The sequence below is a fragment of the Pogoniulus pusillus genome, chromosome 4 (assembly GCF_015220805.1).
Source record: "Pogoniulus pusillus isolate bPogPus1 chromosome 4, bPogPus1.pri, whole genome shotgun sequence".
Classification (NCBI taxonomy): Eukaryota; Metazoa; Chordata; class Aves; order Piciformes; family Lybiidae; genus Pogoniulus; species Pogoniulus pusillus.
The window spans coordinates 5,144,165-5,172,115 of NC_087267.1; the positions used below are offsets into that span (position 1 = coordinate 5,144,165).

The 27,951-nt window shown below is 40.6% G+C and overlaps 1 protein-coding gene across 2 annotated transcripts in view; it reads right to left on the minus strand.

Annotated features, from left to right (window-relative positions):
• Positions 1–27,951, minus strand: part of KCND2 (potassium voltage-gated channel subfamily D member 2) — a 306,979-nt gene that overhangs the window by 21,437 nt on the left and 257,591 nt on the right. The gene's annotated exons all lie outside the window — the stretch shown is intronic.

A 27,951-nucleotide genomic window follows, 5' to 3' on the forward strand; every position in this document is an offset into this window, starting at 1 on the left:
TGCAGCAAGTAAGAACATAGTACTGATGAATTACATAGAGACACTTGAGTGACAGCTTATTAAGAAATGCCAGCCCTATATACTGCCACATTCCATAGAGAAGTATGTAGTTATGTACTACAGAGGCAAATAAAGAGACAAATCTACAACTATTCTGATTTTTGCTGGATTTTAAGTTACTATTAAACACTGATTGTAGCAAGCAACTTCAGTACGCTTATGAGCTGAGAGACCGCACACACCCTACTGCAAAGAATTTATAAATTGTTAACACAAGGAAAGCTGAGAAACAAAATCTAGAGAGGACAACATCTCTGGAAAACAAAACTTGACTCTTCAGAGGATCTGGAAAAATAACAGATAATATGGGGGGCAGACTTCAAGTCACATGTACCAATTTGTGCACATAATCATGAGAAGAAAGGGATAAAGAGATAAAGATCTCAGGTGATGAAGAATCTATATAGGGTTAGAGAATACCTTTTAGCAATATGAACTCAACATATGTCAAAAGGAGATTACGTATTGAGGGACATTGTAGCCAGGTGGGGGGTGGCCTCTTCTCCCAGGCAACAAGCAATAGAACAAGGGGACACAGTCTCAAGTTGTGCCGGGGTAGGTATAGGCTGGATGTTAGGAGGAAGTTCTTCACAGAGAGAGTGATTTGCCATTGGAATGGGCTGCCCAGGGAGGTGGTGGAGTCACTGTCCCTTGAGGTCTTCAAGAAAAGACTGGCTGAGGCACTCAGTGCATTGGTCTAGCTGACTGGCTAGGGCTGGGTGCTAGGTTGGACTGGATGATCTTGGAGGTCTCTTCCAACCTGGTTGATTCTATGATTCTAAGGCGAGTGGTTTGATTTTGTACAATGAGAAGAAGATGTTTAACATAATTATTCAAATAAGCTGTTGTCCAGGCAAATATAATATACATGATCAAGTCTTAGATTATTGACAACATATTGTATAAAATAAATGTTTGGTTGTTTGCAAAGTATATTCAATTGTAAAAAAAATCACAGGAAATGATGCATCAATATTTCTACCAATAACCCTGTCCTCCACTTGTTCAGAATTTGAATGCTATTAATTTCTGATTTTGTGACTTGCAGACTGGATAAAAATAGGTAATGCAATAGAATCCATCTTCTAAGTTATTTATATAGCTGGTGTTAATTGCCAGATGTATAAACCTGGAAAAATTCTAGATAGTCATGTTTTCCTTCACATCAACATTTACACCTCACAACATAGGCATTTTTGGTCCTTATCTTCCTCAAGCCAAAGCTGACTATCAGCTGTCAGGAATGATGCATGCCCAGCTATTTTCTTTGGCCTGGGGTAAATGACCATTCAAGGTCCTTTTGACAAATGGGATCCTCAATATGTAAGTAACCCCAGAGCTTTTTCAGTTGGTGAGATGAGTGGTGGGCACGGGGCCAGGGTGGTGAGCTTAGGGGAGAAACCACAGGATCAAATCACTGACAGTCACTGGCAGTTCACAGTATTAGTTGCTCGTTTACTTGATCCTTCTAGATAACAATCCAAGTATTTTCTTAAACTCAATCAAAGCATATCAACAGAAGGCTATTTAAAGGGCAATATATATTTACATGCACCTGACACAACCAGCTCTTGAAATGCAAAATTTACACATGCTCAGTACTATTGGAATGGATCCCTTAAATTAGATTCCTAAACCTGTATTTAGGTGTCAGTCGAAATGCTAAATTGCTGAACCTTCATAAGCTCACGTGATGTCACTGATGGCTGCTGTGGACAGAAAGCATTGCTTGCTCTGATTGGTTTGAAGTTGCTCAGGAATAGAGTTCATTTGGTTGACAATGTGACACTATAATTATGTGAATCAAGTGCAAACTGGTGCTCTAGGAGTGGTGACAGGCACTGTTAGATGACCTGCCCCTAACATCTCAGTATTTATGTGTAGGTCTGACATAAGGAGGTGCTTTTTCACAGTATTTCAGTGTTATGGGGTGGGGGAGGATTATTTGATGCATGAAAGTATTTGGCAATGTCTTTCTTACCCTCTGGGCAAAATCACAGGTAGCTGGGTACACTGCTTATTTTAAAATCACTGTCTTTTGATTATTTTTCTATTTCAGCTTGAGGAAATTGTAATATGGTGACATTTTCCAAATGTAATGTTATTTGCCCATCATTTAGTGCTAATATCTTTCAAATCATTAATAACTCTTGCCTAATTAGTTTTTCTCCTGTTGTTAAACACTGTGTTGGAGATGTTTAAATAAAATTATGGTCACAAAAAATTACTTCCAAGAAATAAGCCTTCCTGCACAGGAATGAAAAACTTATTTGCTCACTTTTGTGACAAAATGCATTTTTTACCACATTTCCCCTGGTTAGCCTTGCTCTCCTTGGGGAGAGTGACACAGAATTTAGTCTAGTCTAGGCATGACCAGAACGGTTAATGAAGTTCTTCCTGCTGGATTAGATATTACCTTTAGTTATACCTCATATACCACAGAATACCACCAATGGAAGGACACTGAGATGCTTGAGCGTGTCCAGAGAAGGGCGACGAGGCTGGTGAGAGGCCTCGAGCACAAGCCCTACGAGGTGAGGCTGAGGGAGCTGGGGTTGTTTAGCCTGGAGAAGAGGAGGCTCAGGGGTGACCTTATTGCTGTCTACAACTACCTGAGGGGTGGTTGTGGCCAGGAGGAGGTTGCTCTCTTCTCTCAGGTGGCCAGCTCCAGAACAAGAGGACACAGCCTCAGGCTGCGCCAGGGGAAATTTCGGCTCGAGGTGAGGAGAAAATTCTTCACTGAGAGAGTCATTGGACACTGGAATGGGCTGCCTGGGGAGGTGGCGGAGTCGTCATCCCTGGGGCAGTTCAAGGCAAGGTTGGACGTGGCACTTGGTGCCATGGTCTAGCCTTGAGCTCTGTGGTAAAGGGTTGGACTTGATGATCTGTGAGGTCTCTTCCAACCTTGGTGATACTGTGATACTGTGAAAAACAAAGGCTAAATTTCTTCCTTTACCCTACCTGAGATTGCTTTATTCCTTGGAAAGTTTAAGCCAAAAAAAACCCCAACATAACTCCACGGCACAGTAACTGTGGTGCTTGTATTTCAAAGTGAAAATAATGATACTTAATCTCTAAACCAGATTCTCAGTTCTGCAGAAAATCTGATCCCTTCTGTCATGGAGACAACAAATATGGAATCTTATTATACAATTTTCACAGAGTCACTTTTCAAAAGAGACCTATGTTGAGGTTTCATCTAGTGCCACATTGCTTGTCTCACTGCTTTTCAGGCAGTAGCTGCAAACATATTCTCCTTTGTGTACTTTTATTTCTTAGTTGCAGTCTTTTTATGCTTCATATGTAGTCTGTTCCACATACGTCTATTATTGTTGACACAGCTTAAGTCTGTTTTTGGGCATTTATTATTTGTACTGACAATCTAATTTTGTAACATGAAATGTGTCATCCCAATATTGTATTCTCTGGATGAGTGAAGAAAAAGAGATGTTGTACTGATCCCTATTATCAGTCAGGTGCATTCTACTTCATTAGGCAAAAGGAAGGGAAAAGGCTATGACAAACCAGGTGTGTCAATCAAATCACAAGTCAGAAATCAGCTGATCAAACTAATGCATAGGTTTGACTGGAGATAGTCCAGACAGGTCAGATATGTGCTGTTGCTTGCAGTCTGTGGATATCTGTTCACTAAGTGAACAAGGCTGGTGAGGGGCCTGGAACACAAACCCTATGAGGAGAGGCTGAGGGAGCTGGGGGTGTGCAGCCTGGAGAAGAGGAGGCTCAGGGGTGACCTCATTGCTGTCTACAACTACCTGAAGGGACATTGGAGCCAGGTGGGGGTGGTCTCTTCTCCCAGGCAACCAGCAACAGAACAAGGGGACACAGTCTCAAGTTGTGCCAAGGGAGGTCTAGGCTGGATGTTAGGAGGAAGTTGTTGGCAGAGAGAGTGATTGGCATTGGAATGGGCTGCCCAGGAAGGTGGTGGAGTCACTGTCCCTTGAGGTCTTCAAGAAAAGACTGGATGAGGCACTTGGTGCCATGGTCTGGTTGACTGGCTAGGGCTGGGTGCTAGGTTGGACTGGATGATCTTGGAGGTCTCTTCCAAATGGTTGTTTCTATGATTCTATGACCATCCAGGGATGGGTGCATTAAAAGGCATGTGTGTTTGCCTTGGTGGTGTTCAGCAGGTGTCAGACCACTTTTTCATATTTGACTTCTTACTACAAGGAAAGACATTTTGCAAATACTGGATCTTTCAGAGTACTGAGTAACAAGGGCACGATTTACTGCTTTATGTGACAAGTTTGGGGGCATAAAATGCAGCTTAAATCACACACAAAAGGCTGAGCTGTTGTAGTAATTCAGGTAACATGAAGATATTTGGGTTTACAAATGCCTGATCTGTAATCTAAGCGTTGTCACGTCATATCTTACCCATGAACATCTACCTGACAAAACGACACTGCTCTTCCAATTGATGAGTGAAATACAACTGATGTTGCACACCCATAATTAAAAAAAATCTCAGTCAACAGAAGCTGTATTTGTGGCATCATCAGCTACTTATCTTATTTCCTCATCAAATGAAGGCTGTTATTTGATGGTCCTAAAATGCAATATTCCTTAAGCCAGAGGTCTGATTTATAATTGAAAGGAGTCATACTTCCTGGCCATTTTTATTTTATGCAAGCAAAAAAGGTATTTTCTGTAGTAATCTTAACAAATGAGAGTGACAATGCTGCTTATTTAAATTGTTTGATTTGAATATAGAGTTGGTTTTGTTTGTTTGCTTGTTTGTTTTTTTTTTTTCCCAAGCAATAAGTAAGTGTGTTTTGGAGGATTAAATAAGTAACCACAGGAATTTTAATTTAGCAATTTTTTTGAGGGTCTGTGTTTGACAGATGGGAATTCACCTTTGGAATAGATTACTTTGGATGGAAACAGCCCCCTAGATGACCCGCACGCCAAAACTCTGAAATTGTAGGACATATATAGTAGTAATGAATCTCGGATGTGTATTTTTACAGAGACTAAATAATTTAGGGTGATACTGACAGATAGAGGGGAAAAAAAAAAGGGTCAAAACTTAAAAAACCTTTGCTGCAATATTTTTTCATGACACTAGAGGGCATAAACGACATAAAAAATAAATGCAAATGCAGAAACGTTTTAAAATGCATGTTACAAATACAGGTACCCTTTCCCATCTCCTTCGAATTCATTGATATTCTTAAAACAAACAAACAAACAGAACTACACTGCTTGAAAATTGTTGTCTGCCCTGATTTTAATTTTTTTTTATAAAACAAACCTAGTAACATTTTTGTTTTCATACATGTAAAACATGTCAGAAAACTGTGGAGTTAGAAGGTAAATGAAAAGTCATTAAGATTGATTTGGTAATATTTATTTTAAATGTAGGGAAGTTTATGACCAAAGAACCAAGAAAATAGTAGGAAAATCTTAGTAGAGGCCAGCATAGCACATATTTTTCATGTGTTGGAGAAAAATCACATTTCCCAGTGGATTTAGCATCTCATCCAGGCAGAATTTGAGCATTTTGCATTGCAGCTCAGTAACAGAATGGTGCCTTGCTTTTCTGGGACAAGGTCTATCCTCCCATCTGTCCTTTCAGCTTCTTGCTTGCTCTGGACAGGGTGGGTTCTTTGCCCACCTGGGTGGGATGGTGATACAGCTGCCTTTTTGCTTCCTGTCTTATCTAATGGCCGTTTCCTGCTCTCTAGGAGCTGCAGGCAAAGCCTGCTCTGTTGAGATTATCCAGATGCGCTTGGGCAGCCAGCCACCCAATCGGCCACATACTTATGTGCCAGATGAGGGTGAAGGCAAGAAAAACATTTCCCAGCCTCTCTGACACTTAACAATAACCAGGATGAATCTCCAGCCTAACCTAGGTCTTAAAATAGCTTAATAATGTTGGAAAAGTACTTTCTAATAACACAAAATATTGTCGTTCATGCAATGTACAGAACATTATATAGACTAGTCCAAATTTTATTTCAGCCCAGGGAGGTTCTGCATGGAATTACAAATAATCTTTCCAGCTGCTTTTACTGCTGTGGAGAGTCTTCCGTTGCATTAGCCCTCTCTTCTGCTCAGTAGTGATGGACATGGTTCCCTCTGGGGTCCACCAAGCACTGGCCAGAACGATTGTTCATAAATGATGGAAAACACATCTGCTTCTCAAGAGGTGCAGTGCTCCCTGGGCTTTTCAGCCTGCAGTGCACACTACACCTAGCTGAGTTAACACTTCCTGAAACACAACATTTCTGATCAAATGTAGAGATTTTTTGTTTTTAATGTGCAACAATGCTTTAATCCAAGAAGTTTACCTTTGCAAAGGTGGGCTTTAGTACTTAGAGGTCAATAAAATGAACTTCTAAAAGATCTGCCCAAATGAACAGTCCCAGCTTCTTGCATTCAAGACAAAGATACAGATAATCACATTAATTCTGTTTTAATTTACTAAAAAATAGATTCCCCCCCCTTGTCATCTCTTTGTCACTCCACAGGTAAAGCTAATATCCTAATTGCCCCTCAGTTGCTGCAAAGCACCCTGGAAGTATGGTGTCTGATTCATGTTGCATGGGGGCTATTTAAGCTGCCAGAGTTCCAAGCTCAGCTGACTCCTAACAGCTGCATTCCAGTCACACAGACATACTGCTGAAGCGGTGTTTTGGTTTGGTTTTTCACCAGATTTCAGAGGCAGAAATAAGCATGTGTGTTTCTAGGGAAAAGAGAATATTTCTGAATGGATTAGATGCTTTTTAAGAACAATAAAAGCAACACAGTGGATAAACTGTTCCTGAGGAACAAAGCAGCAAGCTGCCTCTTCTATTGTTATCTAAATCATGGTGGTTATCACAGTGCACTGGCCAGCATTCACACTCATAGATGAAATTAGGCTTTTTTTTAGACTATGAAGCCAAAAGGAGCTTTGCAAAACCTTTTGCATAGCATCAGGCTTCTGTGGCAAGTGCAGGTGCCCTTGCCCTATGTAGACAGCCAGTGCCTTTGGCCTCTGCTGCCAAAAGGTGACACTGAGATTGTGACAGTCACTGCTAAGGATCTCTGCTGCAGGTATTGCTTTGTGCTTCCAAACCTGTTTCTGGATTAAAAAAAAAAAAAAGGAATGTCAGAGCCCACCATGGAGTACCTCAGAAGTGAGGCTTCTAGCTTCTGTGGTGGAGATGTTTACCTGGTGAGAAATCTGCCATGTATTACATGGGATTTTATATGTGGTACAATGTACAGAGAACTGCACATCAGCAATATTCCTCATCAGGTGGACTACCACATGCTCCAGAAAGGAGTGACTGCTTGGTTAAGCACTGCCTTTATGATATAATGGATTTGTGAATAAGCTCATCTCAGTTAACTCCTTTTGATATAAGGCCAGCTGTAGGACCAAGCAGCTCAGCTGCAAAGCAGCAAACATCAGTTAAGAAGAGGAGGTTCAGGGGAGACCTTATTGCTCTCTACAACTACCTGAAAGGAGGTTGTAGCCAGGTCGGGGTTGATCTCTTCTCCCAGGTGACCAGTAGCAGAACAAGAGGACACAGTCTCAACCTGTGCCAGGGCAGGTTTAGACTGGATGTTAAGAAGAAGTTCTTCACAGAAAGAGTGGTTAGCCATTGGAATGGGTTGCTTTGGGAGGTGGTGGAATCACCACCCCTGGAAGTGTTTAAAAAAAGACTGGATGTGGCACTTAGTGCCATGGTTTAGTTGATTAGATGGTGTTGGGTAATAGGTTGGACTTGATGATCTCAAAGGTCTTTTCTAACCTGGTTAATTCTGTGATTCTGTGACTTTAACTTTGAGACCAATTAGAAAAGACCACCAATGAAGAACAGAAACTATTCATTTTGAGAGGAGAAAAAGAAGTGCTATGCATAAAGAAATACCAGAGAAGTGTCAAATTATATCTAACGATTGTGAAATGGTGTCCTTGTCTAAGGAGGGTGCTGTAAATTGTTATAAAACTGTTCCCTAGAGCTTCCAAGCTGCTTGATAACTAAATGCTGGCAAGTTGACACTAATTAGTAATTTATTTCAACACTGCATTCAAACCCAGATAATTCAAATAGCTACTGGTAATAAGTTTAAGTGGAATTTCTAAATAAGCATTTCAACTGTATTGCCTTAAGGATTCAACCTGTAAATTTACAATTGCAAAAGTACCTAAACTGCTGTTTAAGAACTAATTCTATTTTTAAAACAGCACTCTGTGTGAATGCAAAATGATCAAGGGCTACATTTGGGAGAAGGAGGCAGAGCTAAGTAAAAACATCTTTGTTTCCTAAGATTATCTTTTGATCTAAAATACTATATCTAATTAACATAGAGTTAATTTATTACTTTGTTCTATTACTTCAAAAATTCAAGTCTTTAAAATGCCATGGTGATAAGCAGAGAATTAATGCTTGGCTGGATAATAATCCATAAGATGGTGCAAATGATTACAAGAATACACATATCCTCTGTCACTGAGATACTTTGCATTTGCTGAGGCCTGATGCAGATATTCTGGTTTTTCATTCTATTTTATATGAAGCCAAAAGCAACTCAAACCAAAACATACTTCCCTAAGACAAAATGTTCCAGCCTCTTTGCTCATCAAAATAAATGATTTGTATTACTTAGGATCTAGTTTTTCAATAGTTGTTTTATCATGGCATGTATGTTCCCACATGCAAGCACATATGTAGAATGAACTGACCTCAGAAATGAACAGGCTCAGAAATGAAAAGAATACCAGTAATAGGTCAGGCCAAAGCTTTGCCTAGCTTAATATTCAGTGTCCAAAATTTAACCCAAAGCAAACTTATAGGGAAAAAGAATAGGTGAAACAGTTATCTTGTCCCCCTAAATCCATGCACATATTGAGCATTCACAACACCTTTGGGTCAGTATTCTTTTGACTCTTATGTCTGTGGTTCTTGCTTCATCTCATGCCCCCAACCAAGTCTTTGTATTCAAAATTAAAATCCATTGTGTGACTTGTAGCCATCCCCTCCCTGCTACTTGTGCTTTCATAGCTATCTCTTTTCTGGCTGCCAAGCCCTGCTCTGATCATACAGAATCTGCTGCTTATGTTTGACCATACCATTTTCTCTTTTCTGAATCTTCTCCAATTCTTTTATAACATTTCCAAGAAAACAAAACTAGAACTGCACACAGTATTCAAAGAAGAGGCGTGGACAAGTTCAGAACAGCTTATTTTTCTGGTGCCAAAGGTGACAGTGATCCATTATTATTCAAAATGATAATACATAATTTCTCATCCTTGTAATTTCTCTGTCCAAATCTGTATTGATGTGACCTGGTATAATTTGCCTTACTTGCCAGATCATTGACAGAGGAAAAAGAGCTTTTAGGCTATTGGCACAGCATGGGGTTTTTGATGGCTGTCATGACATAATCCTTACAAAATAATCATTGAAATGGCATAGCTCACCCACCACCTGTGCTTACCAGTGATGGAAATGCACTCCTAACAAAGTTTATCTTAAAAAAATGCCTTTTTTTTTTTGTCCTACAAATAGGAATTTTAAAAGTTTTTATTCATTTGTTTGTTTTTTTTGCTCTTTCAAAAAGCTCTTTCTTGGGAGACCTGGACTAAAAACAAGTATTGGGAAATAGGAATCAAGGTATAAGCACAGCAATCCCAAACACTCAGCATTTAAAACAAATGGATACAAATACAATAGAGCATAAGGCATTTCTAGCAGTTAAGAGACATTAATTGGAAGTAACATGAACATCAGGATATAAAAAACCCCACCTTCAAAAGTGCTACCATCTCTCACCACTCTTCACATTAAAGCTTGACATAAAAGACCACCTCTCTGAGTGAGAGTCTAGACATAGCACCTAGCAAAGACTGAATAACAAGAACATAGTACAGGTGGTAAAGAGGAGCAATGTGAGATTTATTGACTAGGACTGTAAAGAGAGACCAGCTGCAGATTCCATTGATTCTCAGCAGGATGGACTAGGCTTTGCCACATTTTTCCTGGGATACAATTCCAAAGGCAGATGATAAATCACAGAATCATTCAGGTTAGAAAAGACCCTTGGGAACGCTGAGTCCAACAACTATGCTCTACAAAATTCACCCTTATTCACAAGCACCACATCTAAATGACTTTTAAATACATGCAGGGTTGGTGACTTAGCCACCTCCCTGGGGAGCTCATTCCAATGTCTGACCACTGTTTCTGTTTTACTAATATCCAGTCTATACCTACCCTGTCGCAGTTTGAGGCCATTCCCTCATGTTCTATCACAAATATAACCCATGTTCCCCACCTGGCCTTGGCTCATGGATGCTCTCTGTTCCCACAGAGACCTCACTACCACACAAAAGACAATAAACCCACACATTCTGTATTGTAGGAACACACTGTTTAGTAAAACTTTTCATCATCGTGACTAAAATTGTGACAGAGCTGTGGAGAACAGATACTGGTGCACACTCCAATGCACCTTTCTGAAGCCCAGGGGCATGTTTTGATGTGCCACCTTGCTTCAGTGGAGGAGAGAACAATTTTCTTATTAGCAGTGTGAGTATATACAGTCTGGGTCCTGTGTTCATCCCAGAAATATTGCTGAAAATTCTATGTGATTAATTTCTTCTACAGATTGTCTTTTAGTTACAATACTTGTGCTGAATAGAAGCAAAGCCAAAACAAAGCACTGATGTGCCACTATATTCCTAAATTTCTCTTAACTATATGTTTGCCATCAGGTCAAACTGTTCCAAGTATAAATCATATTAAGACCAGAAAAGCACTGAGTAAATTTACAAGGACAGGCATGCCTTGTTTATGACAGCTACTGGGCACAGCACTGAGATCAGTGAACTCATTTCACTTGGGAATCAAATCCAGCTGCTCCCATATGCAAGTAAAACTCTGACTGACAAAGGGTTGTTTGTTTTTTTTCAGCATTCCAATGGGCAGATCAAGGTCTACAGATTCCCAGCACATTCAAAACTCATTGCTCTCTTTCGTTTTGCTTAGTAAAAGCACTAAACAAAATCCCTGGTCTGCAGCGGAGGTTTGCCTTTGCCTTTTGGCACAGAGTCCAACTTAAGAATATTCTTTCTCTACTGCATATTTAGTCCCAGTAGATAACACTGGAGTTTAATATTGTAAAATACTGATTGCAACAATATTTCAAAATGATAAACAGAATTTATCTCCTTATCCTTTAAAAGAACCAGGAAACCCCATCCTCCCAACTTCATCTTTGTTACTTGTTTTGCTACAAATATTTTCACCTTCTTTGAAAATAGACTCTTGCATCATATTTAGCACTGGTCTCTCAGGCCAAGCTACCTTTTTGCTTGCCAACACAACCACCAGTGGGCCAGTATTATTTTTACATTCCTTCAGGCAAAGCTGAAAGAAACACAAAATAGCTTGTGTCAGTGTGACGCTGCTACTGGTACAACACATTTGGGACTTCTGCCAAGTACTGAATACTTCAGTAATTTTTTTCTGTAATGCTAACTTTGAATCTGTTAAACTACTGTAGTATATTTTTAGACATGAAGACACACCTTTATATATCATAGAATCATAGAATGAACCAGGTTGGAAGAGACCTCCAAGATCATCCAGTCCAACCTGTCACCCAGCCCTATCCAGTCAACTAGACCATGGCACCGAGTGCCTCACACACACACACATATATATATACATATATACACACATACACACTTAGATAAGACTAAGAACTTTCCCTTCAAGGTAATAATAATAATTAGTTTTTACAATTTTTTGTGCACTGGAAGATTTACTACAAGCCAGGATCTTAGTGTCCTTTTTTAGCTAGTAGTCAAGAGAGGAATTTTTCTGAGGATATCTTCAAAATTCAGCTCTTCCCTTTTCCATGACATTTTTCTTGCCTTTCTACTTAGACTGTATTTGAGAAAACACAACAGTGGATGTTACTAGCTGCAACAGACTATTTACTGATTTGTTTTTGTTTTTGGTTTTTTTCTTTGGTCTAATTGTCTTTTTTTGCACTCTCCCAATTTCCAGAGATATCTGGGCTTGCTCTGGTAAGTCCAGGAAAAATGAAAGAATTCATGTACTTTAAGTAGAACAAAACAAAAGCCTCTTCTGAGTGCACTCAGAGCTCCTTACAACTCAGTCTTCCATCAGTGCTAAATCACCCCAAACCTTGAGAGGAGGGCATGCTATAGCATTCAATCCTCTTAAAGTTTCCTGGCAGAGTAATTAGGTTCAGCTGAGCATAGTTATATCCCATTTCTTGCAAAGAAACCAAAAGCCTATGTGAGCTGCTCTGCTCATGGACAGCTTAACTCTCACCCTCCCAGCTGCCAAGCACTGCTTCTGCAAGCTGTAAAAGCTTGGTGTAACACAGTTACATAATTTAAAAGGGCAATTGGCAATTATTACACATTAGAAGTATTGAATAAATGATTAGGAGACAGAAGTCCTGTCTTCATCAAATTGTATGTGTGGACTTTGAATGCTTAACCACGTTGACTTTGAATCTTGACATGACTAAATGGTTAACTGTGGATATGGAATGGTAGCAGCATGTTACAAAGAGTAGAAATGGGTTTGCCTACCTCTGCCAGTTTTCGTAGTGCAGTTTGTAATGTGACCTTTTATGTGCTAGTAATTGGACTCAGGCCACCAATGAATCTCTAAACATTAGAGCACTGCAATGACATAGTAATGACTTTCTGTCACTACTAACCTCATTCCTATTTGGATTCATGTCCCATAACTGAGAGGTTCCCTTTCTTACTACCAATCCTTTCAGTCATCCAGGCTTAAAGCTTCATGGTGCTCGCCACTACCATTCTTCTCAGAGGTAGTAAAGAATTAGATTTTCCATGTGTTTTCTGAAGAAGAAGAAGAAACTCTGTGATGTTTCAGAGCTCATTGAAAGTTCTGGAGTTTTATGGAAAATTTGCCAGATGTCAAATGGTAAAAGCATGGATTCTGGAAGGTGGTGTGAGATTTCTCTGGGCAGAGAGATGTGACTATAGATAAGCCACATGTATACTGAAGAAATTATGCTACAGGAAGTGATGGAAAGAGCTTTTGTCAGTTCCAGCCCGTGTTTAATAAAATGCATAAATATTCAGTAAGCCATGGCTGAAATTTGGTACTGTTTTAGATACACAATCAAACCACAGCTAAGGGAAAGTTTGTGTTTTTTTTTCCACTAACACTAACCGGGAGCAAAGCTTTTGGAGACAAGCTTTCATGGAGGGTAAAAAATTCTTCATGCAGGAAATCTTTCTGATCACAGCTCTTCATCGTCAGCTTGACTGCACTAAACACTAAGGCTGGGGTTCAAAGTGAAGCTCCTGCTTCCCTGCCTTTTGGGAGAAAAGCCTTAGCCTAGCCCCTTCTTTCTACAGGTTTTGAAGGACAAATATATTTCACTTAAAATGATGGCTCAATATGTACTCCTGGAGGATGTAGCTCTCCTTGTAGCATGGATCTGGATTCCGTGGAAGAACAGGAATTCAGTACCACAGCACTACTTTTTTAACCCTGACATTCCCCAGAGGGCAGACTCCATTTTTAGGTGTCTAATTCTCCTGTCGTTTGGCACAGCCTATGTGCAAATCATTATGCCTAATAGTTAGATACTGCAGTGCTTGGGGTTGTGACATGAGACTCTCCGAGTCATTAATATTGTGCACTCACTGTAATTCTTTCCCTTTCCAAAGGTTGTGTGTCATGCTCAGAGAAATGCTGTGGTGTCAGACACAGGCATGGAAGCATTGTGAAAACTGCCTTTTCAGTAATGATATCTGTGCTCCAAGCAAGAGCCCCTTTATGCTTATCCACTGGGCAATGAATTCCCCGAATCAGTGATTTCTGGACATTTTGAATCATATACCAGCTTTCTTTGAACCACTGTGAGCTTTTAGAATCACATTGTTAATTGCAAACACTATAAAAGCAACAGTATCAAAGAGTCATCTAACAGCCTCCACCTGTCCCCACTCCAAGCATACTGTATCCAGTGTATTGTATTTCTGTTTGTCAGAATTAGTCTCGAACTCTAATCAGTATCTGAAAACGTTTGTGCTTAATTCTGGCTATGCCATTCACTGAAATTTTTGCCCTTGGATTTTAGATTTCAACTCAATCTTTTGATTCAAACTGTTTCTTCTATCTCTACAACAACAGGCATAACTTAATGAGGATCTGGCAAACCCTCTCATTTTTACGAATTTTCAATTAGTTTTGCTTTTGCCTGAGCATAAATCTCTTTTTAGAGACCCTTATATAGCAAGTCTTCTTTTCTGCTGTCAGATTTGTTGTTTTCAGTGTTGCACACTGATTTCCTTCTTTTTCTCCTCGACTTCCTTATTATAGGAACATTCTTGTTTCTGCTGATGTAACTGCACAGGCATCCTGGAAGAGTCAGTGATGCAAGCCTAGTGGAAAAAGATCATATATGTCTCACTGGACTGAAGCTGACTGGCAATTGCCCCCTGGGTCCTCATTGATTGTCTTCACTGATTTTGAGCCCTGTACAAAAGCCTTGTGTCTAGAAAACAATTGAAGAAATGATGTGGTGGGTTTCAGCCGTTACAGGGTACAGGAGGTAGAGGTGTGACACATCACTGCAGTGGATATTTGGGTATTGTGCCATGTTGCACATGCTTTTTTTCCAGAAGTTACTTCTGTTCTCTTTTGGGAGATGGGAACTGGTGTCTCCTGGTTGTAAGCATTCTTAAACTGCCTTTTAGCCCCAAAATAAAACTCGTTGGGTCATTGTTGTGTGAAAATTGGAGATGCATTTTTTTTTTCCAAGAGCAATATTTTCAGAAGTAATGTTTTTAGTTAAGTATGACTTCTGAAGAGGACCAGATTCTGGCCTCTCCACTTGGAACAATGGCTTCACTTACTTCAGCAGGTCTTCTTTTATGTGTATCTGCTTCCAGCTATAAATATCTGATGTTTGTGATCTGGCTCATAACCTTTATCTGATTACAGAGGAGACCCCACTAACTGTGGTGTTAATACTGTTTCTTGGGATGATAAGGCATATTATGTAATGAGGTAATCTGTATAACTCTCATTAATTAATTTATCTCCTGTGAGATACTTCCCTGTTTTCTTTCATTGCTTTTCAGAATATGCTCTGATCACATTTGTACTGGTCCCTTGCACCTTGCTTAATTCCACTTGGTACCACACTAGAGGTTCTCCTTGATGCTGTCCCTGCTTCACCCTACATCCACAGTTGCAGCAACCTTCTTACGGGAAGAGATTGCTTAAAGCCAGCTGGGAAGAAGGGGGAGGATGCAGGCAGGGCATGGATCTACTCCATTACCACAGGCAAAGTGCCATGGGAAAAAACATTCTCATCTTTTTAATTTCCTTATTTTCCTCCCAGCACTATAAAAACTGAAGAAATAATGATTTTCACAGAAAGAGTAGAAATATTGCAAGAATCTGAAAGTGAATAATCATGTGGGCTTATTTCTGTGACTCCCCTCATATTTTGCTGGGTTTTCCTCTAGCACATTTTAGGTTATCCTTCAATGTGCTGGTGAACTTAGACTCTGAGATCTCAGAGCTACTGATTGATTGGTTTTGGGTGTTATTGGGTGTTAGACAGCTAAAATGTTACTTTTCATTGCTTTCAATGTAGGTAAAATTTTGGTTGCAAATATTATGAACATTTTCCTGTTCAAGCCTGTACTATTACAAGTATGTAATAGCTCATATGTCAGATAGCAATTCGAGCCTCTCTCCAGGCCTTTCTGTCTTTAATGTGCTCATCAGTATTAGCCACTAAATGCATTTGCCTTAGGAACTATAAGATCTCTACTTTCTATTACCCACATTATGTCCTTAATAAGAAAGCATGCAGGTATATCACTGGCCTGTTCATCTTCATAAGCAGTGGGAAAGAGCAGAGTAAAAATCCACAGAAGGTCAACTCTCACAAGACAAAAAATAAAAGACCAAATTAATGGAAGCTTCTTAGGGAATAAAGCAGCAATTCCCGTCTGTGACAATAATCAGAACACAGCTGAGCAGGTTTGGGGTTTTTTTTTTTTTTCAATTCCTGCCCCCTCCCCCCCCCCACACTCTGATTCTATATTACTCCTCTTTGCTTTTCCCCTCCTCCCCCCAGCCTAAAAATGTTCCATCTGTCTGGTAATCTCTGACCTTCTCACTCATAAGAACTACTGTCCAGTCACATAACCTCAAATTTCAATTTGTAGGTTCACGACCTAAAGGCTTTGGGATCTTGCCTTCATATAAATCTGTATGTCATTGTATGAATAACATGAGGATAACCTTACAGAAAGTGAAGACCAAAGTGTATTAGTGCATTAGGGAAGAGAAGAAAGACAGTTCCAGAGACATGGTTCCTCAGGAATGACTTTAAACATGTCAGTGAGGACAGTCATGTGTGGTCCACCTGCTTGGTGATTCAGCTCTGTCAAGGTTAGGTGAGGGATCCAAAAATGGATTGTGTTGGTCACCTTTTCAAGAGATTTATCAGCTTTATTTCAATGCTCTGCTGGCATAGGCCCCAGACAAGGGCTGAATTTCATCCTATCCGCTCAGATGAGACACGCAACTCAGTGGCTTTACCTCCAGGTTGTTTGCTACTTTGTGCTACTGCTATTTCACAGGGAAAGGGGTGCTGCTTCTGCTCTGAGAGGATGGTTTGTGGCTCTCAGGTGGAAAACATCGACCATATTTTAGTGTGTAATTACTGGTGATTGGAAGGCAGTGGCTCAGCTCATCCTACATTCATTCTGTTGCTTTGACACACTAATTATACAACTATTAAATTCAAACAAAACCAGTTAACATGGTTAGTTTTCCTGAGCTAGAGTTCATCAGAGTGTAGGAATGAAACAGCAGTGCCAAATTCCTGTTAGTACAAGTGTTTGCTGCACTATGAAAACTAAGCCCTAAAGAGTGCTGCAGAAACACTAAAGACAATCAAAACTTCATGACAGTCCAAGTAATTGATGCATTTTTAGCTTGTAGCTAAGGGATTGAGCAGATTTACTTAATCTTTAAAACCCCCACTTCCAGTAGTTTATAAACCTATATAATGTGTTATTTGAAAACTAAATCAAAATGTGACGTAAAACAAGAAGTATAATAAATGCTCTTGTTCTTCCAGAAATATTTTGGACATCTCAGACATAATTACATTGATACTTACTCTATTCTATTCCATAAAAGGGATGAATCTGTGGAGGTCATGGACTGCATTATATCCAGCCCTTTTCACTCAGCTGAGCTGTTATGCAAGAAATGCATTAGGGTGACAGGGTAGCACTTGCCAAAGGGCAAGTGGCACCATAGGGAAAAAAAAAAAGAGAACACTTAGCAGTGGAGGTTTTATCAAAATACTTCTATGTTCCTTTTACAGACAAATACTTCTGATTTGTTGGAATAAAACTCCTGCTGTTACACAGTCACAATTGCTGAGTTTGGCATCCCAGTCTCTAAAGGTCTCAGACTAGCAGTCACAGAACACTAACACAATCTATTTTGTTCTTCTTATGGGAAGTGCCCATAAACCCCATGTCAGACCCCATCTGCAGCATTTCAGGAGGGCAAGAGAATCTTAAGAAGAAAGAAAGGGGTATTTTCACAGCTGAAGCCAATGTAAATGTAATGTATGTGCCCCTATGTACCATCTGATCTTATTCAATGAATTAGCAAGAGCAGGATTAAATCCATAATACTCTTTTGGCAGAGGTGGATTAGGGCTAAAACTACTGATAACAACTTGTTTTCTTCAAAAACAATCTGCACATGAGTTTTCAGGATTTAAATGCAAAAAAAAAAGTCTATAAGCACTATATGAAACCTCTTTTGAGTTGAACTTTACTGGGAGGATAATTCCATAATGACCAATAATTACAAGTCTGTGCAGTAAGTATTTTTTAAGCTCTGTAGATACAGTCTCCTTTGAGTTATAATTTTAAATTATGTCTTTTATGACACAGAATTTTAAAATAACTGTGACAGGGAATCTAAAATAGGACTTTCTGAATGAAGACAGTTTTCAAAGCAGTGAAACAAAAGGTTTTGCTGTGACACGGCACTGTAAACTAAATTCTAACCTCACAACAATGATTCCCCACTGGAATCAATGGGCCAGTATCACAGAAAAAGGGATAGTGAATTTAAGTCTGAAAGCCAACTTCTGTCTTTGGGATTCTTTCAAATAAGAGCAAATTATTATGAGTGATGAGGATTTGTTACTATTGCAATGTTACTAATATGTACTCAAAGACTGCATAAGCGGCGTCTACGCTCCAAAAACCTTAGCAGATCTTATAGAGACAGAAGCTGAAGCTGAAGTGGGGAAATCCCTGAATGAGTTAAAGTACACATTGTTGCTGATACAGTTTTTGAGAAGGTTGTTTTGCAATGAAAATGCTACTTTCTGTATTAAGAATGATGGACACGATGTGTGGTTGCAAAGACCTTCACCTGGATTCACCTCACTTCCCTTTGGAAAGCTGTCTGAGGAATCTGAATCAGAGAACTCTCAATTCCCAATGCATAGCCGAGCCATTTCCAGATACTTCAGGGTGACTTCTTTCTCATCATTATTTGAAAGCCTAGGTTAACTCAAATGCTTTAACTATGAAGAGCTAAAAATATAGAAGAGAGAAAACTCAGCCCATACATTTGTGTTCTCAGAAGCAGTGTTCAAGAGGCTCAGAGACCAATATTGATGCTTTCTAGAAGTTTCTCAGACTTCCTTTCCATTTGTAAAGATAAAAAATGTTTTATCTCAAAACAGCAGTAAGCATTCCTGGACATAAAACCTTGACCTGAACAGAATAATTCAGTTCTTCTTCTTCTTATTATTATTAGACCAATGAATCATAGAATCAACCAGGTTGGAAGAGACCTCCAAGATCATCCAGTCCAACCTAGCACCCAGCCCCATCCAGTCAACTAGACCATGGCACTAAGTGCCTCATCCAGGCTTTTCTTGAAAACCTCCAGGGATGGTGACTCCACCACCTCCCTGGAGGAATTGGAATGGGCAGCCCATTCCAATGCCAATCACTCTCTCTGTGAAGAACTTCCTTCTAATGTTTACCTGTCTGTTCATGTGTACTTGAACATGTGTAAGTGCATGTTATTAATCACCTTTGACCAAACCTCTAGGGAGTCTAATAAATAATTATTCATTTTGGTTCTTTTAATTAAAAAATCTGATACTTGTGGTTGGAGTATCTAGTGCCTGGTGTTAGAAATGATACTTCTGACTTTGTTTTTGGTTTACAGTGGAGGTTGGCAGGTAATTTCTAGTCTAACAGTATTTTACTTCTTTTTATTGCAATTTTTATATTACTCTGCCTTAAGCAATGGAATATATACTTCAATATTTCGTGTACTTGGTCTATTAAGATACACATGCTCTTCTCCCTTCCCTTTTCATTTTATATGCTCATACATTTTTATGATACTACTCTAAAGGATTATCTGTAAATCAGATCAAGCTCAAGGTTTATATTAGTATCTGCTAAATATTATAGAGAAACTGTTGAAATGTACTTAACACACTAGACTGGAAAGTCTTTACTGTGAGGTATCGTAGTGGGCATTTCATAGGTCTCTAATTTCCACTGGCCTGAATAAACAACTACAATCCATACAAAGCAGCTAAATGCAGGACTGAATTGCTTACTGAGGCAGAAAAAAAAAGAACATTTCTGCAAGCTGATGTTAGCAAAGTCAACAGAAGATCATACACATCAGTAATGCGTTGTCCAGAGACTGAAGTACTTTCTTCTCTTCCCTTTACTTGATGGAATCCTATTTTAAGAAGAACAAAATATAAAGCACTGCTTCACTTAAAAGTGTAGCTCATCAGTGCTCTGCTCAAATGATTTCCTCCAGCAAACAATACTTCAGTGGAAAGCAATGCCTCTTCTTAAGCTGTTTGAGCAATTACTCTAGGCTACAAATGAGATTTCTTTCTTGAGATGCTAGTTTCTGTAACTGCTACTTGTTTTACAAGAAGGACCCACAACCAGACTCTGAGAAAACCATGATGTGAGCTGAAAGACACCAAACAAGGGTTCTGGATTTCTGGCACCTGCAGGGTTTGCAAACCAGAACTCTGCAGCTGAGCTGGCAAGTTACATTGGTTTGTGTCTCCCTTGGATATAGGCATATTTCTAACGCATATTCAGTCTAGCAAATCTAGGAAGAATTGTCACCAAATTAATCACATAAAATCCCCAAATGGAAAGAAAGAATGAGGTAAGGTAGTGGACAGGGTGCTATTCCAGCTCTCACCAGGGTGTGAAATGCAGCATGGTGCTTTAGGCCACAATCATGCTGTCCACTGTGCCGTGTAAGGCAATGGAAACAACCCACTCAACAGCATCTGAAGGAGACATTATCACAGATGACGTGAATGTTGTACTAAACTCCCTCTGTTCCACTCCATGAGCACTTTAAGAGAAGAAGGCATGCTAAGGAAAACAAGAGCCTGCTGCTGGTTATGTGACTGAGTGTCAAAGGACAAGGAGAAGGCTGAGATTCTCAGTGTCTTTTGTGACGTGTTCATTGTTGGCAAAGTGCCTTTGCAGAGAAGAGATTGTGTGTCTCGGTGAGACGACACACAGAGCTCCACTACGAGGAGTTTAGCCACCAGGATGGGTAAAGTTACTATGGATTGCTACTCAGCAATTGTTGAGATTGCATCTGGTGGACTGTGTCTGATTTTGGAGTTTTTTTTTTGCAAAGGATACATTGTTAAACTGGCAGAAGGCCACCAAGACATCTAGGCTGTGTAGTCTGTGCCCTTGGAATTTGACTGGAAAGCACACGAAGAGTATGACCTGCCTTAGAAGTTAGCCCTGCTTCAAGCACACTGGACCAGACATTTTTTCTACAATTCTATGACTACATAAGGAGCTGGCAGTTCTTAACAGCAGGTGGACTCTCAACATTCACCCTCACTTGAAGTACCATGAAGTATCCAGTCTGAATACAGTCCTCTACACTTCTATTCCCCCTCCCTTTCCTTGACCTCTCTTGTGCTTCCACTTGGTGCGAGGTTTGAGGTACTTACTTCCTGGGGAAAGACTGGTTTGTATTTAGAGTTATGCACACTGAGGATATTGCACAAATAGGAATAAAATATTTGTTTATATTTATTTATGTATTCTAGGTAAAGACTCTCTGCATTACTGGATATTGCAATTATTTACAAAATGTCATAGAATCAACCAGGTTGGAAGAGACCTCCAAGATCATCCAGGCCAACCTAGCACCCAGCCCTAGCCAGTCAACTAGACCATGGCACTAAGTGCCTCAGCCAGGCTTTTCTTGAAGACCTCCAGGGATGGTAACTCCACCACCTCCCTGGGCAGCCCATTCCAATGCCAATCACTCTCTCTGCCAACAACTTCCTCCTAACATCCAGCCTAGACTTTCCCTGGCACAACTTGAGACTGTGTCCCCTTGTTCTGTTGCTGGTTGTCTGGGAGAAGAGGCCACCCCCCACCTGACTACAATGTCCCTTCAGGTAGTTGTAGACAGCAATGAGGTCACCCCTGAGCCTCCTCTTCTCCAGGCTGCACACCCCCAGCTCCCTCAGCGTCTCCTCATAGGATTTGTGTTCCAGGCCCCTCACCAGCTTTGTTGCCCTTCTCTGGACACATTCCAGCACCTCAACATCTCTCTTGAATTGGCCTGACCAGTGCTGAGTACAGGGGAAGAATAACCTCCCTCATCCTACTGGCCACACTGTTCCTGAAATGTCCCTTCCATGGGCTCCAGTTCTTCCAGAACTGCTCCAGCGTTGAGTCCTTTCCAATGGGGTACAGACCTTCAGGAACAGACTGTTCCAGTGTGAGTCTCTCTTAAGCCACAGCTGCTGCCAGGAGGTTGCTCCTGCATGGGTTTTACATAGGCTACATCTTCCTCAAGGACATCTCCAACTGTTGTGACATGGGGTGCTCCACAGACTGTAGCATGGGTATGTGCTCCAGCATGGTGCTCCCTGGGCTGCAGGGGGACAGCCTGCAACACCATAGTCTCCTCCAGAGGCTGCAAAAGAAATTTGCTCCAATATCAAGAGCACCTCCTTCTCATCTTCTCTGACCTTGGTGTCTATAGGGCTGCTTCTTTCACATTTGTTCTCATTCCTCTCACAGCTGCTGCACAGCATTTTTCACACTTTCTGAAATACATTATCACAAAGGCACCACTGGCATTACTGATGGACTCAGCTTTAGGCAGCAGAGGATCTATTTTAGAGCTGGCTGAAACTGGCTCTGGCCAACACCGAAAAGCTTCAGATGTCTTCTCACAGAATCCACCCCTATAGCTCCACTCCCAACTTTCTATCAAAATCCTACCGCTTAAACCCAGCATAGGGGAGCACGGTGGCTAGCCATTTAACTGGCCCAGCTGGAGCTAATGTAACCAGCTTACCAGCATCAGGTGCATCATCCTACCCAGACTCATGCCTTCCTGCTGCAATGAGTCCTCCCATTACCTCTCCAGGGAGTACTGGCTCCTGGTCTCCACTAGTCCTGAAGCAGGAGGTGCATCTGCATCTGAGATACCACAGATGATAGTGAGTGGACTAAATGTTTATGTTATGCTAAGTCTTGCCTTGAACTGATATAAACCAGCAATAGAACAAGGGGACACAGTCTCAAGTTGTGCTGGGGGAAGTACAGGCTGGATGTTAGGAGGAAGTTCTTCCCAGAGAGAGTGATTGGCATTGGAATGGGCTGCCCAGGGAGGTGGTGGAGGCACCATCCCTGGAGGTGTTCAAGAAAAGGCTGGATGAGGCACTTAGTGCCATGGTCTAGTTGAGTGGATGGGGCTGGGTGCTAGGTTGGACTGGATGATCTTGGAGGTCTCTTCCAACCTGGTTGATTCTATGATTCTATGAAATGTGAGCATTCACAGATAAAATTCAAATGAACAAAAAATAGACCAGAAATTTGCTATAGAAGACTTGGAATAGACTCTTGAAAAGCTCTTTCAGAATGGCTAAAACTGTTGGCTAAATAACAGCTTGACAAATACTTCTGAACTGCTTGTCTCTTTGTTGCTTCCATGCCCCTGAGAGCAAGGCTCAGAGATCAACACTCACATGTTGGGTGACCTTACAGACAATGCCTGGATTTTGAAAGAAGAGAAAGTCTGAAAAAAGAACTAAACCAGATATTTTTATTTCTTTTTCCAACTCAATTCACACAAAAATTAGACCCTGAAGATAAAGGAACAACCAGGACCATCTTCACTGGCTCTGAAGCTTGCCTTAACTGGATGACAGCAAAGGGTTTTAACACATTTGATGATAATCACTCATCATGAAAAATCTCCAAACATTACACATTCAGCTTTATATTAATTCTCACTAAATAGTGTAGATGCTATAAACTCTCATCTACTGCTCAGACTATCACAAATAAATTAGCAGAAATGATCTCCATGAACTGACACTTCCCAGCTTGGCCTCAGGTCCAGAAGTGTTTTTTTTGCTTGTTTGTTTGCTTTTCACTCCGGCCCATAAACACACTGCTTTGATTCTCAGTTCTTGGCTTTGGCTTCCCATTAATTCTCATCAGGGGGCTTGACTAAGATTCTAGATTTCAAAACTCACCTGCTGAGAAATTACATGCCCTGTGCTAATCATTTCCTCTGACAACATTTGTGGTCCTCTGAAACAATGGAACAACATCAGGCTGGTGTGTTCCAGGAGCAACATTTGCAGAGGATAATGGACATTATCATGCCTTCCTCTGCACAAGATAAGAATATCCACATTACTCTAAAAGCTTTCAGAACAAAAGATAACACTTTGTCTATTTTCCCTCAATAATTTGTTTACACATGCATGAGACACATATTTGCCCCTTATCACATAAACACGCACAAACCCAAGCAAATAAACACAAACAAGCACTTTTATCTCTGGTCTTGGGAGGAGAAGAGATATAGTTATTTTTTCCTCCTTTTTTTCAGAGAACTGGAGGGACACCCAGTCTGTGACTATAAGTATCTTTCAGCACTAAGAAGCAAAACAGAGGGAGAGGAAGAAAGGTGATATGTGTGATATGAATCAGAGGGACTTTAGCTAGATTTTAAAATCCCAAAATGCGTTTGCATGTCCATCAGAAAGAAGTATTTCTTTTGGATGGTAAAGTGAGGTAACCTGAGAATGAAAGCAGGTGTTTCTATGAAAGAAAAACATGGACAAAAATGTGTTACTCTGAGAACTAGGCTCTCATGACACTCAGTCAACACTGTAATTTGCTGATGAATAAGCTCATGTGCTGGACCTGTTTTCTTTTATAATGATTCTCTGTTTTTCTGCTGTTGAGTAGGCACTTCTTACTCTTTTTTTGCACTCCATATCTCAGACATGTGAAAAGCTGCCCAGAATGTCTACACAGGTGCTTTTGTAATTTCTTTCAGCAGGGATAGGTGGCCAGGGAAAATGCGATTGTGAAACAATTCAGCCTCTCTACTACTGTGTGACGTGAAGAGTGCCAAAATGGTTCACTCTGCTTCTTCTCGCCTTTAGAAGCCATTACCAGTCAGGGATATTTAAGACTCAGGAGGTATAAAACTGCTTGCTGGTCAAGGCTGAGCAGCATCCAGGTTGGCTCTGCACTAGTCCCTTTTGCTGCTGTTCCTTCTGGGTCATTCTGTTCCTCTCCATCCAGGTGCTGCCATTGTCCCCTGCCTGCTCTTTGTTACAAGAAAAATACCCTATTGTTCCTTTTAGAATGAATGAATCTTCAGATGATAAAGTTCATTCAGCTGCCTTTGTGAGGCATCTCAATTCTGCAGAGATTCAGTCCAGCACCCAGTGCTGCTTCAGCCTGTGCTGGCAATACCTGCGGGCCACGGTGTCATACAGTGAGGTTGTGGCTCTTTCCTCTGGCAATGGGAAACGTCAGTGCTAGGATAACTCAATTATCTTCTTGCTTTAGCTGAAAACATTTTGAGAACGTGTACAAAAAAAGCAGTAGGAGCTGACCAGAGATCTGATCTATGCCCTTCAACTTCTGTTTTTGGTGTTTTGTGAGGGGTTTCTTTTGTTTGTTTATATTTGTTCTTGTTTTTGTTTTTCCCCCAGTAACTGAGGCTGCATTTGCCTGCACTTGTTTTGTCTGTGCCTGAGTGTTTTCAGTTTCATGCCTGGTTGCCTGCCTACCTGAGCACTGATGAGAGCATGTTTTGCTCTGTGAAAGGAATGCATATGTTTGTCTGTCTGTTTGAAACAGCAACTACTTCTAGGGAGGAAAAGAACAATTGCTGTTGAATTACAGGCAGGCACTTCTTTCCAAAAATTGTTCTTGTAGACAACAGCTGAGGTTCACCAAGGTGAATGTGAGGATATGTAATATATTTCTACCTACTCCAGCCTGTCACTTTTTTTTTAGATAAGGAGGGTGTGCAATTTCTTACATAGAAAGAAGGAATTTTTCTGCCATCCTTATAGTTAGAAGACTTGAAGTTGTGAATTAAAGATTCTGGATCCTTCCATAATCTCAGCTGCAAATGATTTTTATTCTAGATAAAACAGTCCCACCTGAAAAGTGAGGTTACAGCTGTTTTGCATGGCTGCAGCTACCCACAGCTGACTTCTATCCTCAAAGGTCTTGATCTGGATGAGGGCATCGAGTCAGTCATCAGCAAGTTTGCAGATGATACCAAGCTGGGGGCAGATGTGGCTGAGTTGGAGGGCAGAAGGGCTCTGCAGCAGGACCTTGACCGCCTGGACAGATGGGCAGAGTCCAAGGAGATGGCATTCAATAGCTCCAAGTGCAGGGTGCTGCACTTTGGCCACAACAACCCCATGCAGAGATACAGGCTGGGGTCGGAGTGGCTGGAGAGCAGCCAAACAGAGAGGGATCTGGGGGTGCTGATTGATACCTGCCTGAACATGAGCCAGCAGTGTGCCCAGGTGGCCAAGAGAGCCAGTGGCATCCTGGCCTGCATCAGGAATGGTGTGGCCAGCAGGAGCAGGGAGGTCATTCTGCCCCTGTACTCTGCACTGGTTAGACCTCACCTTGCATTTTTTCATCTGCAAAACACTGTAAAGGATGTGAAAAACAACTGGGAGAAACAAAATAACTGATGCCACAGCTTAAATCATGGCCGAAACTAAAACCTTCTCAATCACATATGTACTTAAAATGCTCCATTCTGACAAAAGGAACTAGATCCTTGGAACTGGGAATCGTGTAATAATGTTAATGTTTTTACCACTGCACATGTTTCCTGGTAATTCTGTAAATATCTCTAGATAAAAGATGATGCAAAATATGTGCTTGTCCATAAGAAAGTCTGAAAAATTTCTGTGCTTAAAGGTCAAGAAAAGGAAATAGAATAGAAGGTTCTCCATTACTGAACCTAAAGGACAAGAAAAGGAAAGAGAATAGAAGGTTCTCCATTACTGAACCTAAAGGACAAGTGAAGGAAATAGAATAGAAGGTTCTCCATTACTGAACCTAGAGGATTGGTTTTGCTCCTTTTTATTCAGGGTTGTGGGGGGGTTTTTTGGGTGTTTGTTTGTTGTTGTTTTTTTGTTTGTTTTTTTTTTTTTTTTTTTCCCCCTCTGGAATTGCGTTCTGTTTCCCTGGCCAGTAAAAACTTGGAGCATTTCAATTTACTTCCAGGTGTATGCCTTGTAACAAAGCTTGTATCTGGTTTTGACAGGGCAAGGGGCAGTAGGTGAATGCTGAGGCGTAGGAAGTTTCATGCTAACATGAGGAGGAATTTTTTCACTGTGAGGGTAACAGAACACTGGAACAGGCTGCCCAGGGAGGTTGTGGAGTCTGCGTCTCTGGAGATGTTCAAAACCTGCCTGGACATGTTCCTGTGTGATCTGATATAGGTGATCCTGCTGTGGCAGAGGGGTTAGATCTGTCAAGGTCCCTTCCAGCCCGTGACATTTTGTGATTCTGTGATAGCTACTGGCTTTTTCTCATCATTGTTATCTTCTCCTTTTCTTTAACATACCACTGATTTCAATATCCACATTTCCTAAACCTTTTCTGTATTCCTCCCATACCGCTTTGTGCCACTGTGGAATCAAAGATCCCAAACGTGCACTGATACTGTGCACTGACATTTCTCATGTTGTCTTGGCAAGGTTTTGTTTTTAAGGAATCAAATACAGAACACTACCTTTGTGTAAGTCTTTTGAGAAGGAGATGATAGGGCAAACCTGAGTGCTAACAAGAAATTTGGGCTGCCACCTTGTGGGATTTTTCCCTATCTTTCCTCTACTTTTATTTTTGGGATTCTTCCCTATCTTTCCTCTACCTTTATTTTTTTGTCTACTCAAAATGCTCTTTTAACTCATTGAAAGATGGGCCTTTACTGCATTCTGCTGGAAACTGGGTGAAATTCTTCAGGAGTAAACCACAGACATTTATCTGATATGCCATTTGTAAGAATAAAACTCCTCTCCAAATACTCTGCAGATGTCAATAACCAAGGTTGGTATCACAGACCTCAAATTCTGCATGCTCAGATCATATCTATTTTGTCTGGCCTCTTCTGCATAAAGTTTCCTTGAAGAGTCAATGTTACAGGAATTTGGTTTCAGTTGCAGATGACATGATGCTGTTTAATACCATGTCATCTTCTGCAAGGGGGTCAGACCTGCTCCTTGCCTTTTACATATATTAATTCAGTGTCTTCCTAAATGAACATCTTCTTTCATTTTTATTTCCCATTTGAACCTATTTTGCATGCTTTTTGTAGTCATTTTTGGTATTGTTACATCTAGTCCATCTAGCCAGCATTTTCCATGGCTAATCCAATCACCTGCATTAGAAAGTAAAAAAAAGGTTCCCTTTTGTGATATGATGAAATTAGTCCAAGTATGTGGAAGTCATTTTCT